This window comes from Dipteris shenzhenensis, chromosome 28 (assembly GCF_047967505.1).
Source record: "Dipteris shenzhenensis isolate YYH24624 ecotype China chromosome 28, Dip_SZ_1.0, whole genome shotgun sequence".
Taxonomy (NCBI): domain Eukaryota; kingdom Viridiplantae; phylum Streptophyta; class Polypodiopsida; order Gleicheniales; family Dipteridaceae; genus Dipteris; species Dipteris shenzhenensis.
The window spans coordinates 13,772,759-13,786,943 of NC_141623.1; the positions used below are offsets into that span (position 1 = coordinate 13,772,759).

General features: G+C 44.2%; 1 pseudogene across 1 annotated transcript; it reads left to right on the top strand.

Moving 5' to 3' along the window:
• Positions 1–5,303: 5,303 nt before the first annotated feature.
• LOC147883204 (uncharacterized) lies at positions 5,304–13,452 on the top strand (annotated as a pseudogene). Its single transcript, XR_015543744.1, has 7 exons — positions 5,304–5,416; positions 7,034–7,102; positions 7,165–7,278; positions 7,489–7,522; positions 12,576–12,717; positions 12,943–12,990; positions 13,115–13,452. The product of XR_015543744.1 is annotated as an uncharacterized LOC147883204 (transcript).
• The last annotated feature ends 733 nt before the right edge of the window (positions 13,453–14,185 follow it).

Here is a 14,185-nt window from a genome sequence, read left to right on the forward strand (position 1 = left end):
GTTTGGGAAGGAGAAACCTTCAAAACGGCGCCAATGATGTTGAGTTCTAGCAAGAATGGGATTAAGAACATTAGCAAAAATGGTCATGCAAAATCTATGCATACAAATAGGCAACGACAAAATGCTCTATGAAAGGCCCATAGTGCACCTTCTCTACTTCATTTATGTAGCCAGAGGCTTGATCGCACACAGAGGTTCTTGGCTCAACGTTGTGCAGTGGTTGTCTGGTCGGAAGGCAAGTACATGAGTGATGCTTCAAGTATGCGGATGTGGGTGGTGTACTCCTTAACGTGAAAAAATCCAAACAACTGGAAGTTCAAAGAGAGATTTTCAATGGACTCAATTAGCATAGGTTCAAGCGATATCAAAGCGCTTGTCAAACTATTCAGAAGGATCAAACTTATCTGTCAAGAATAGAGATTCGAAGACTAGGGATTACAGATGTCCATCTATATCCAAGATTACAGATGTCCATCGATATCCGGAATTGCCATTGGTGGCAGTGAGGGTGACCATGGACGCGGTCATCAAAGTGTATTATCAAAGAGCATTTCTTTCCAAACTCACTGCATGTGCCATCGATCAATCGATGGATCAAGGAACATCAAACGAAAGCAAAAATTTGATCTTTGCAAAACATCAAACGAAAGCAAAATCACCATCTCACTTACCTCTGCAATAGCCATCAGCATTATCCGAAAGCAAAAATCAGTACCAGCAACTGCACTCATCTCTAAGAGTGTTCAAAACCACCTTTTCCACCTGGACTATCAGATTCACGTCTACCCCTAAAGGACTTCGTTTCAGTTTGCGGTGTGTTGTCCACATTCCTGCTGCTATCGAGCTGATTGCCTGCACTCCCACCCGTAAAGGAACTCTTTTCGGTTTGCAACAAGCTGCCCTTATCCTTGCTCGTCCTCTTCATACACTCGTATAGAGTTTCAACCTGATAGGTATGTTAGCGAGCTCAAGTCGACGTTGTTGCTGCCATTGGCACGTCCACCAGTAGAGGGCTTGGGGAGGGAGGAAGCATGGCGAGGGGGGTAAGGGCGAGATCTTTCCAGGGGCAAGGGGAGCCGAGGGAGAGGGAGAGGGAGTGGCAGATCCCAGGCTTCACAGCGCCACCTGGTGGTATGGGACACCAGGCTGGTTTGGATCTGATTGGGAGTTCGTGCCAGTAGCTCAGCTCGTGGCTCGGAGGGGACATCTCTTGATTCGGGATCACATCCCGTAGATGTCATGGTTGGGTGGTGAGCAGCTTGCTCAGTTTCTCACGTTGTGTGTGTGTTTGTTTTGCAGATCAGGGGTTTTAGGAGTGCTGGGACGTGTCAGTTGGTATCAGAGCCAGCTCCTGAGGTAGGAATTTCTGATGCGAGTACTTTGGACGATTTCTTCCTCCAGGTATGCCCTAAAATTCAAAATTTGCTGCTGCAAATTCTGGTTGGTTCATGGGTTATCAGGGGTGGTCAGGATGTAGGAAAAAAGGTAGGAGAAAGAGAGAGAGTGATTCGAATTTGCTGAAGAGCTTAGGTGAGAGAGGGATGAGCGTCGCTGGGAGAGAGCGAAGGTGCAGGTAGGAGAGGCAATAGAGGAGCTGAGTGGCAGGCGTGCAGATCGTGGCTGGTCAGGGCTGCGTGGGGGTAGAGAACGCAGAGGCGTGAGGTTGTGTGGTGCGCCATGGCTGGAAGGAGTTTCGGCCAGGGCAGGGTGATGCGCAAGGGGCTGAAACAGGGTGCGGCTACTCTGTGGGAGGTGATGCTTTTTTCGAAAAGGCACCACCCTCCAAAGTTGGGAGGGTGAGCTTTTCTGGGAAGCAGGGCTTCCTAGATAAGCTGCCCTATTTCCTATATAGCTTGGCAAGGTCTCAAGCTCAGCCATAGCTTTGTGTGAGAAGCCCTCTTTGCCTAACGACTAGACTGCACCATCGGGATTCGGGACAGCCTGCGACAGGCTGCTGTACAGCCAGCGTCATCTGCCGTACACCCGCGCCAGCTGCCGTACGGATTGCGTCAGCATCCGTACAGATTGCGTCAGCAACCGTACAGTCCACGTCGGCATGTTCACTCATTATGAGGGAGACAACTGGAAGATCGTGGCAGCTGGATTGCTCAAGTTCAAAGGTGGGAACGTGACTGAAGGTGGTGGTGCCAGGAGGTGCTACCAGAGATGGACTTGTGTACCAGGATGGTGTGCGGAAGAGGAACCAGACCTGGTGGAGCAGGAGCCACTGCATGAAAAGCCTGGAAAAGATTTTGACATCAAAATGTTTCAGAGGACTATGACCATGGAGTTACTGGAACATGGTCATTGATGTGTTGGCATTGCGCCGAGATGTGTCGGTGAGAGGGGGTGTTGGAAAGGTCACCTCCCCATCTGTAAGCCCCCATTTGAGGAGAGCGTGGGGGAGGGAGACCTAGGGCATGTGCCCAAGAGAAAAGGAGAGAGGGGGCTGCCACATGGGCAGCACCTCACAAGGTCAGGACAGCCAAAGGGGCTGCCACATGAGGAGCAAACAGGCTGCCATGTGGGCAGCACACAGCAGGCTGACAGAGGAACAGCATGGCAGGCCAAAAGGCGCAGCTGTCAAAGCAGAATCCATGGGCCTGCAAAAGAGGCGCACAGGTGGTGGCATGGGCAGGCTGGAGGCACCTGCATGGTGGGCTGTCTGGCAGAGGAGATGGCGCAGAAGGACGGGGCAGACCAGCAGATTGGATCAGCCACATGGAGGCCAGGTGGAGCAGCAAAGGGGGTTGCTAGTGAATAGCCTAGGAACTCACACAGTATGTGTGGGGTGTGGAATCACAAACTTCTTAACTTAATGTGCATCACATAGATGTGCAGAGTCATCAATAGACAATGAACCAGCCAGATATAGAAACCACCGAAATAATATATTTCCGTCCAAAGCTATGGACACAATACAAAAGAGAGAGATCTAGAGTCCCACCAATGGTGTGGTCCTCTGATCTTACCACAAGGTACTTCTACTATCTGCTGGATATTTCTAGTCTCAAGCCCGTGTGCTCCACCTCGAGCGTCTGTAGACTTTCTGTCCAGAATGATCCCCTCCACCTTGCTGCCTATAGATCAGCCTAGGTGGGCAACCCTTCTAGCTCAGTCTGCAGCTTCTCCAGGTCTCTTAGTCCTCTAAGGTATAGGCTCCAAGATGGGAGGAATACTGCTCCTGCTGCTGGTGTGAAGGCTACTCCAGAGATTGATTTATGAGGGCCTGGAGGCCCTCCTTTTATAGGCCCAGGGGCCTGTCATAAAAACCGACCAGTCAGCTTCATACTGGCCGACCAGGCTGGCCAGCAGTCTGCTGCTGGTCCAGCCCTTCAAGGGCCCTCAAACCGGGGCCCTTTGGCCCACTCTTCTAGGGCCTTGGCCCTCCAATCAAGGCAAGGGCCCAGCCCTATATAAGGCATGCCACTGCCAGTCTTCGGCTGTGCGTACCCTCTGTTGGTCGATTTCCAACACAAGAAAGCTAGGAAAGTCCTTAAAAAGGATTATTTGATTAGAGATTTGAAACCCTTATATGCAATAGCAGCAAATCTGGGTTTCGAATCCTTTCATTGTTTTCCTATTGAGCGTATAAAAGGCAACCAGGCTCCGTTTTTTGTTTACCATAAACTTTTGTTTATGCATATGTACGTATGTATGCGAACACACACACACACACACGAGCTCATTTATAGGTGACTAAATGCACATTGACATATATGTATTTGTGTGTGTCATATTAGTGTCCAATTCTAGTTACTTACAATGATGTGTGTTTGATATGAATTACTACATAGTCAAGCCAATATCTTGTCAACCACATCTGAAGGTATGGATCAGTCCAGAATGGATTTTGGTTCATATTTTACTTATTTACAAACATAATGGTCATCAATTATCTCATCGACATCTAATTATGTGCTTGCAAAGCAAGTTTTATTGTTCTTATTCTCAATTCTACATGGAAATTGGTGTTCATGTGCATGAAAGCAGTGTCTTTTATGTTCTTGAACCTCTGAATTCCTGAATATTTCTAACATACTGATTAGGAATCATTGAAATCTAAACGTTTTCCCCTCGTGATAGCAATGAATGCTTTTCACAACACCACCTCATTTGACAAGCTGGAAAAGACTTCTAATATATGCATGAAAATTTCAGCCGTTCTATTCAAAACAAATCTTACTTTTTCCGTGCGGGATAATAGAGACATTTGTAGGCAGGCAAAAGACCTCTGCACATCTCTAAGTAGTTGGTACCTTTTCAGAGTGATGGAGATGATTGGGAAGAAAAGAAAGAGGAAGGAAACACCAGGATGTTCTCCAATTTTTTGTTACTTTATTGCAAAATTGGCAAAATGGTTTGGTAAGTGCTTCCAGCGAGAGTTTGGTGGATGCAATAGGGTTTTAGAGAAGACACAATCTGTAAAGTTCCGCTTTGAGATGGTAACGATGGGTAGAATAATGTTTGAATGAAACCAAAGGTGATTGGCTTCTATCTTTAAAAAAGGTGGGAGTGGGTTGCTCATTTCATTGAGGACGGGTAAGGTGCACCCGCTTATAAATAATTTGCGTGCCAACTAATTTGACTGCCTGCAAATGATTTCCTCTAATCCTTATCTTTTATGTATACGATTCAAGCATGTGTGAACCATGTGTCTGCAGTTTGTAGTTGCTGTTCTTGTCAACGTTTGCTAGGGTGCAAACGACTTGTCTGTACAATCCTGGAAATTGTCAAATTAGTGGAGACTGCGGGAATTCATCATAAGCGCACGGTCATTCTTGACCTAGATTTCAGATATTTTCTTGTAGCTTATGTATGTTAGAACACATGAGTCTCTAGTAGCATGATCCATTTAGTTCCAGCAATTGTGAGCTGACTGATTGCTGAGTGAGAAGGGTCACCTAGAAATGGTAGCTTTCGAAGAAAGTTGAAACTATTATGATTATATGATATTCCAGAGTTCAATTATCTTATTTTGTTGCATATTTGGCAATGGAGAGTTAAACTTTATCTTTTAAGCTGCCTTTTGTTTTGGCTGAGTGTGTGAGATGTCTAGAAGGATGCCAGTTATGATTTTTTTTTGCATTGAGTGTGAGGGGATTGAGTACTATGTTGAGATGATCGACTTGCTTTCTCAGATTTGTTCAATTTTATGAAATCTATCAGTTTTTTATCTTAATCCAATTGCTTTATAAGACAGACAGAACTCTTATCTTCACATTGAAATCTTTTTGTAGTGGGAAAAGTACCTGTTTGTTGACAAGTATTTATAATGGTTTCTCTCTGTTTGTTGGTTGCAGCTGAGGTTGTGGCAAATTCTGCATTGTGGTTTGGCAATATGATTCTGTGTGGTTGTGCCCACAAAAAAGGACATGGGGGCAAGTTCTTGGCATTTAATTTAACGCCTATCCAAGTATGTATCTTCTTCATATTTTAGCTTGGAAGCTAAACTTTAAATGCCTGCACCTTTCAGGCTGTTGTATTCCAATGTCATTGTTCTTTGTGCTGCATAGATTCCTGAGGTAATTTATGATAAAACATTTCTTAGTGGCCAAGTAAAGGACTACATCTCTGGGTTTTAAAACTTAAGTGGGACAAGTGCATGCCATGCAGTATTCTAATGGAACCTTGCAGATTGTTAACCCTTCATCATGGTGATGAATGGTGGGTCAACCAAACTGAGACCATGGTGAAGTCAATGAAAAAGACTTGAAGCTTATGGGCTGTGCGAAAATGTTGTGAAGGAATATGAAATCACGATCATGGGTAAAAATGATAAATACAAATTTCAGTCTACAGATGTATTGTCCAATGGGTAGGTTAAATTCAATGGCTCTTTGCAGATCCATCATCCCAAGAAGGTCTCATGTTTTCGGAAAAGGTCTTATGGGGGCTATAAAAATTGGCAAAAGCTAGCAATCACCACGAAATTTTACCAACTGGCAACGATAGTATGGGAACGATATATAGAGCCCTTTAAGTTGCAGGGGAATTGCTGCAAGGATCTCGGAAAGGAGAGACTTCGCACAGCTTTGTTTTGTTGAGGATGGTCCGCCATGTAGCTTTCCCAAATCCTAAAGCACGATGAGGTGGAAGGTTTAGGAGGGGGAGTGGACACTCTCGAAAGTAAATAGAGGCACGTTGCTGGCAGCGGAGTCTCCTTTTTCTCGCGAGGGGATTCGTCCTGTAGGATTGGGGTGTATCACAAGAGTCGCAGATGAGACTGATACCATGTTGGAGATCAAGTGCTCGTTGTAGAATCTATATGCATGAAAACGAACATGACCTCTTGCCAACGTACTCTCAATAGTACTCTATAAATGAACCAATGTGCAGAAGATATAGCAGCAAGTAAATGCTTGCTAATCAAGGGACAGACCTGCGTGCACCTGCTAGCAGTGAGTCAATAGCATGCATTTGCATGCAAAGCTACCCAAACATGCACTTGCATGCAAGGCATGCATGAGCACACAGTTCCAGGTACTACTAAAGTTGTACCTCCTGCTATTGTCCAGAAGCTTTTTGGCTGTCGAAACGGGCGAGAACAGCAGCAAACCAGTTGCTAACTGCAGAATTCCCTTGAACTGCTTGCATGTCCCTTCATGGTACTTGACGTACACTCCACAGGCTGGATAAACAGCAATGTACTATTCGCAACCTCCTACGACCTGTCCAGGCTGACGAATCAGCCAAAACGGCTCTTGCTTGATCTGCTCATGCTAACAAATCAGACCAAATTCACACAGATGGCCTGCTCAGGCTGACAAATCAGAGCCCTCCTGTGCACAGGATGACGTGCTCAGGATGACAAATCAGCGCAATGCATTGGTATCTGAACTAAAGGTTTTTAGTTCATCTTTAATTTGGATGGCTCTGCACTTTTTTTCGCTTTACAGCTATAGTTCTATCATTCAATTTGAGGCTCCACATAGCGATCTGCAAAGTGGATTATCAAATTTATGAGAATGTTGTGAAATGGCTTATCACACGATATGATAGCTGTGACATTTTGATGTGGTTCAAATTGCAGGAAGAAAGACTCCATAGACTTCAGTTGCGCCTGCAAGTTGCTTTTGATGGGTCACAGCGTGACCATCAGGTAAGATTCTGATACTACATGCCTAGGTCTGGGATTGAGCTTGTGCAACTGTGCTTAATAAGGATGCATTGAAGGCATTATGGTACTCTGCGTTCCCCGATTGTGATTTAAATGGGCTTGTCTCGGAGCAATGGAAAGACGGGTTGGCAGGGCAATGACCCATCAACAGATTTCAGGTATTTCTATTTGGCTTTGTTTAGGAATGACTCTTTGTTCAAAATTTTATGCAGCTCTTTTGAAGGAGAAGTTTGGTGAATTTCTAGTGGGAAGTTGTTGCCGAAGAGTCGTCTATCATGTTGAAATGAGTGGTAAGACTGGAAATGCGTCCTTGTGGTTGCTGCTTTCCATTCCAAACACTGATCTGTAATTGCTGTTATGTTTTGCAGGGGTGGCCGCCTTCAGCGCGACCAATCACCTTCAGTGTGATGCACCATCTTTAGTATGGTTCTCTGCCATCTTCAGCATGGCCATGGACTTCAGTATCCATCAGTCACATTCAGTGACAGGATGTCAGAAGCTAGTGCATGGGGTGGACTTCACACCCTTGCCTTACTGGATCACCCTCCACTTGGTATTAAATTATCAACATGCCGTACGAGACTGATGACACTTTGCAAATCCACAAGGGTTCTCCATACCTGACCATTCGTCCTTGACACCTTCAACGGCCTTGGGGGTGAGCCTTGGTGTGTGGGGCTATGATTCGTAGTCACCGAGGATGGATCTAGATTGCATAGCTTAGTGAGTTGGGAGCGATCTCAAAACCCTGTCCTTGAGTATATACTTTCGAGAGCCTTTCGAGAGCTAAAAGTTGGTCTTAGTTTGGTAGAATTCTGAGTTGTCTAGAGTTAGATACAAGTTGTCTAGGATCTAGGGTTGATTGAGTCCTAGGCCTCTAGATTAATTAAGCTTGGTGAAGGGTAAAATAATAATAATAATAACCATATTCATAAAGTTATTGAAGTATTAAATTATTAAAAGTTGATGCTTTTCTTAAACAAACTCGTTTAGCTTTTCTGCTTTTTGCTTTTCCAAAAAGCTAGTTTAGTTTCTCTACTTTTAGTTTTTCTGCTTTAAGCTTTCTTATTTTTAGAAATGGTACTCTATTTTTAGCCCTAGCTCTCCTATAAAAAAGTGGCCTAGCCTACTTACACAGATTCATTTAGTGAATCCTCCACAGCTAGGCCATCTCCTCTTCCTCTTGTTGCGCAACAGCTTCCACCTTGCCGCCATAGCCTTCCAAGCTGCTGCTATTGCTCCATTTCGCTGCCATCTCCTCTCTCTCTTGCTGGACACCTTATCCCAGCCTGCCGCCAGGGCTCTTGTTGCTATGCTGCTGAAAAGGCTGCCCCAGCGCTCTATCTTTGCTGCCTTGTACACGCTTCTGATTTTTCGGTGTGTTACCTGCTGTGTAGATGACATTTTGCACAATGCCGTGAAATAGCTAAATAGGCTTTACAATGATGGCATGTGTGTGTGAAATCAAATCATATGCTATCTGCCCACTGATCAATTGGTCAATGCCTTTGAACACTCTGAAGTCTGCTCATTGAACTGATGAATGTCAGGTTTTAGGTAATGTGATGATGCGAAACCGTATGTGAGCGTAGGGACTGACTTCGAGTAGGAACGAGTCGGAAATTTTGGGCATGGCTTAGATTGGCAACTTGGAGAAATTCAAATCATCTCCTCTATGGCGATTTAGTCTACTCTGATCTAGATCTATACCAACCGTCGATCGAAGAAAAGAACAGAAAATAATTTCTTTTTTCTTTGGTTCTTTTTATGTGCTGGGTCAGATGCGTCGATGTAGAGGCTGATGTGCGTGTAGGAAGTGGATTTGTCGGGAAGGCTCAAAAGTGAGTGATACTTGCATCGAAATGTGTGCGTGATGTGACGAGCACGTAGAGCACGAAAAATTGAGCGATTCTTCTTTTTGGAGCGTCCTCAAATTCTTCCTGAATAAAGAGATATGGCTTGATCTAGGTGGAGGGGCAAAAAGGGTGCAAAGTGCTCAATGATGATGTGGCAGTCAAGGGTTCACATGCAGTGATTGTGCTTGTGAAGGGGTGTGCCTCTGGAACACTGTGTGATGAGGTGGCACGAGGATTCACATGTAGTGCGTGTGTGTGTCTTGCAAGAGGTAATTGTGCCTGACAGGGGATGCCTGACAGGGGATTGCCACATGGCAATGATGACGTGGTAGGTGACTAATCTATTCCAAGGTTAGGTTGACCTAACTAGGGTTTAACTAGTCAATGTTGACGTGGCAAATGACGTGGATGCTAACATGGCAGATGATGTGGATGTTGACGTGACATATAACATGGATGCTGACGTGACATATGACGTGGATGCTGATGTGACAATACAATCAACTGTGCTGACGTGGCAAGATAAGGATGCCGGCGTGGTACGCGGGGTGCCAAGTGATGTGGCAATTGGATAGGGTTGCCTTGAGGTGCCACGTGTCGCCTAGAGGCAGTGCTGACGTGGCCCTTTAGATAAGGGTGCCATGTGGCACCTTGAGAACCAGAGGGCATGGAGGGACGGAATCAGCTAGATTTTGTCGAAATCTAGTGAGATTCCGTTGACGAAATCTCGTGGGAGTTCATACGTCTGTTGGCGTGCTATTCGTTGGTGGAGCGGGAGCGTGGCGTTGAATCTGGGAGTCATGAGTCGATGCCTTCACGTAGCTAGGAGCCGCTCAAGTTATAGAGGTAAACGGAGCCGCCAAGGCTGTCTGTGGCATAGCCGTGCGTTGATTAAGGAGAGCCGCTCGAAGACCTTGTTAATGGCGGCTCTATTGAAGGAGGATGGCTAGCCGCTACTTGTCTGAGAGGTCGCATGCATCTGGATCATCTCTATCTCTTGCTTCCCTTCCAATCGTTCAAGAGCCGCCGTGGCGTGGGACCCTTCTCGGGGATACGAACCACCTCGGCTGTGCCTCATGCGTTTACAAACATTTCTAATCGATTTCTTGCCAAGGAACGGCCAAAAGCAGTAGAACACGAGAGGCAGTTGGGTAGGAATAACTTCGATTTGGGTTATTTAAGCTCAGAGAATAAAAGAAGCAGCAGGTCGTGGTTCGGTAATTCAAGCTTTGTGAAGAAGAGGGGCTTCGATAACTCTTTTTTTCAAGAAATCGATTGTGCGGCACTCCGGAGGCCGGTGATGGCGTTTGAGTCAGTGTGTAGGTTGAAGCTCCTTTGAGCTTGCTGGCTTTTCAGTGGAGGAAAGTTGTGGACGCTTTGTGATACCAATGCTTTGTAGGATACAGGGTTGGAATTAGGAGACGGAGAGTTTTCTTGCAGTGGCTTAGGTGCTTATAGAAGCTTAGAGCAAGGAGTCAAATTTGCTCGGTCTCTCTCTCAGATCTCTCACAAAAGTTCTCTTAGGACTTCACACATCTCAAGGAAACCTTACTTTCTCAAATAGCATGAAAGAAGGCTCTCTCAACCAAATCTCTCAATGGTCTGAAAGACTATCTCACAAGTCTCTCTCTCTCAAATGACAAAAATTGCTCAAATGAATGGACATAATTCCTTTTGCAATGGAAGAATCTCTCCCTTATGGAATGACGGAAATTTCTTTCAAGAAAGCGGAAGTTCTCTCAACGGAAGAGAACACTCTATCTCTTGATCTCTCAATCACTCATGCTCTCATACTCTCAAGGATGGTACCTTAGAGGAAGGCAGAACCATGCTCTGATACCATGACAAAATATGAAGAGGGGAGAGGAGAAAAGTGGAGATGAGGAGAGAGGGCATAGCTAGAGAGCACACCACAAATGACTAACTGTACACTAGATTTAGTTGAAAATATACAAACCCATTTAGGGTTAGGGTAAGGGCATCTAACCCTTTCCTTTATAGCACTCTATATGTGTTAGTGCTATGCACATGTAATCACATGATGTTGAGCGTGGTCTCTCAATAGAAACATGTACAGATAACAAAGTATGGGAAAATCAAAAGCTGAGATACTACTTGGATGGATTAGGAGCTTGGACACGTACTTTGTGTGAGAGGAGACCACGGAATGTGCCAAGTTAAATTTTGCTACATTGCTTCTTAGTGGGTCAGCTGTCCTATGACACCAGTCTTAAGAAGTGCAAGGGACAATGGCTAAGACATGGGAAGAGTTGAAAAAACAATTAAAGGAGTAGTTCCTATCTCCAGATTTCAAGACAGAGATCCTTCTTGAGTGGGATGACTTTAGACAAAAGGGAGGAGACTCTATTCAAGACTACACTGATAGGTTTTGGACATTGTTACTAAAAGTGCAAACGATCGAGAAGAAGACGCTAGAAGAACAAGCACGGAAGTCTCTCAATGGCCTAAATGGAACACTCTGTGACGAAGTTAAGTGTTTTGTTCCGAAGATTTTAAAAGAAATAATTCCCTTAGCAAAGAGGACTGAGGAAAAGAGGAAGAATGGAGGAAGATTTGGTACATGAAGAGATAGACCCGAGTCTAGGAGGAAAAGAGACAATTGGAACCTACCGGGATTCTATTCCGGCAAGAAGAAGTTTGGATCACATCAGTCTAGCAAGAAGCAACTAGATCGGGAGACTATTGACAAGTACAAGAAAGAGGGCTTGTGGATCAGATGTGATGGGGCTCATAAATTCTTAGAATGCCCCTTACAGAAGGGAAAAGCCCAGAAACCAGGACAGCCTACAGGGGGTAAAGGGCCAGCAAAAGTAAAGGCTGTTTTGTAAGAGATTGAAGATGATGAGGGACCTCAAAATCAGCTTTTGAAGGCATGGGATCGGGTTGGTGACAAACCTGCCCTATTTCTTTTTCATCCAGGTTCCACTCATAACATCATTTCTTCAGAGTTAGCTTCTTCCCTGGGGGTTGTTCCGACTGCTACACAAGGGAAGAGAGCTTCAACGGCTTTTTAGGACACCCCGATAAACGTACTCACATATCTCTAGGGCATTAGGGGAAAACCCTAACCCTAATCTTAAGGGTTTCACATGTATATATATCTTCATGTCCATGTTCAATACAACTTAGTGTACAGGTAGCTATATCGTATGCACTCCTCTCTCTCTCTCTATGTGTGTGTCTCTCTCTCTCTCTTCCGCTATCATGTTTGCACTTCTTGGGTATGTTTTTTCCTTCTCTATCAAACCTCTCTTCTCAGACGTGCACCTTTCATAGTCAAAATCATCACCGTGACTATGATCCAATGATTTCAACTATTTGTTACAATTTTTGGGTTCAGGATAGGTAATTTTGAGGGTGGGAATGGGAACTTGGATTCTTCTTATATTTTATATTCTAGTATGTGTAGATCAAATGAAATAGAGAGGTATAACATCAAGCAATTTGTTTTAAGGCGGTCTAATTTGTATTTAAAAATTACATGTGAAGTTTTTTTGATTCATTTAGCTACGAATTGGATTGCTGCACTGAGTTTTTAAGATCTGGTTTGGTGCATTGCCTGATTGCTGCTTCATAAGAACACATTGTTTTGCTGCCAGAAATCATTCCAACAGCTGCTATGGAAAAAAGGAGGTAGAAGGGCAACTTTGGAATACCCTTTTGCGGTGGCTGGTGTGAACATCACATTCATGCTGATCCAAATGCTGGATCTTCGCTCTAGTCAGTATAACCTCTCATGTTGATACTAGCTTGTTTACGAACTAGTATGAATATTGCTGTATGTAACGTTTTTAGAGATTAGAAGTTGTATGCGAATGGGGTTACCAAGCCGGTTGAAAGATGAAGGAAAAGATTTCCAGATAACATGTTATAGATCGCATAGTTTCCCAATTCTAATCTTATTTTTTCAAGCATGGAACTTAATCTTTAAGCTCAAATTTTCAGCTAAACCAAGTTCATGGATGGGGGCAAGTTTTCTGAGAATATTGGCTGGTATGTCACGTCCAGCAAATTTCTTCCTTGTGTACATTCTACCTTTTAGAAGGGGTTCTCTAATGTACGGTTATTGCAACTGTCTATAACCACGATTTTCTTCTGCTGTCTTGTATAATTTCAGATGAAGAGAGGGCCTTTGACCTGCTGTACTGTGTCGCATTCAAAGTAATGGATACGTTGTGGTTGGCAATGCATGCTTCATACATGGAATTCAATGTATGTTAGTCTTACCCCAATATCAACACCCTTAAATAGTTTTTTCTACATACTTTGTCATTCACATGATTTTCGAGTACAGTTGTCGGCTGAATTTTCGTGGTTACATTCATGCGCTTCAGGGATGAGCCATGGATATGCATTTTAGTCAATTATTAAGTCAAGGATACCAATCAACATATCTTATCAGCAGTTGTGAGAGCACTTCTTTCATGAGTGGCCCATGGAAAAAAAGGGGGTTCGTTGTGCTAGGTTTTCTGGCTAGTAGTAGTCCATTTTAGTGCTTTGTATGATTGCAAACAACCATATTTAAGTGCAGATTAACTGGCCAGGTTGACTTTTGATACTGTATTATATGGATGGCATGATAGTGGCATGGTCCATTATAAAAATTTTGATGAAGACTCATTGCCATTAAGCATGCATGTTCTTCTGAGTTTCTTCACAAATGTTGATAAATACCTACCTGAGGGGGTTCAAATTCACAAGCGTTCATAACAAATGGGTAAGACATTTAATGCTAGTACAATTGCAATGTGTATTTACTTAATAACGCTAATGGATAGCCCTTATCTGTGGAAACAAGCATCCACAGAATATGTAGAGGACAATTGGCTGAAGGAAGTTTTAGATCAGCATACTGTAGGAGCGATGAGCAAAAAGGAGCAAGTATAGGAGTCGATGGAGATAAGCCGTCACGTCAACTAATTTAGAGAAGAGAAAGTACAATGTACTTGAAGGTAGACCCTAGGACTAAGTGTCCTAGGTGTCACTTAGGACTAAATGTCCTATGTGGCATAAAAGGCACTAAAATACTAGAGTGCCTATTACTATGCCTACAAGGCACATACCAGGGCCCATAGGGCATCACTAGAACTGGGAGAAGATGGCCTACAAACCCCCCTCCATGGTATGGGCTGAAGTATTCTGGAAACGTCTCAGAATACCTGGTATTTTTTGGTCATGGTGGCACATG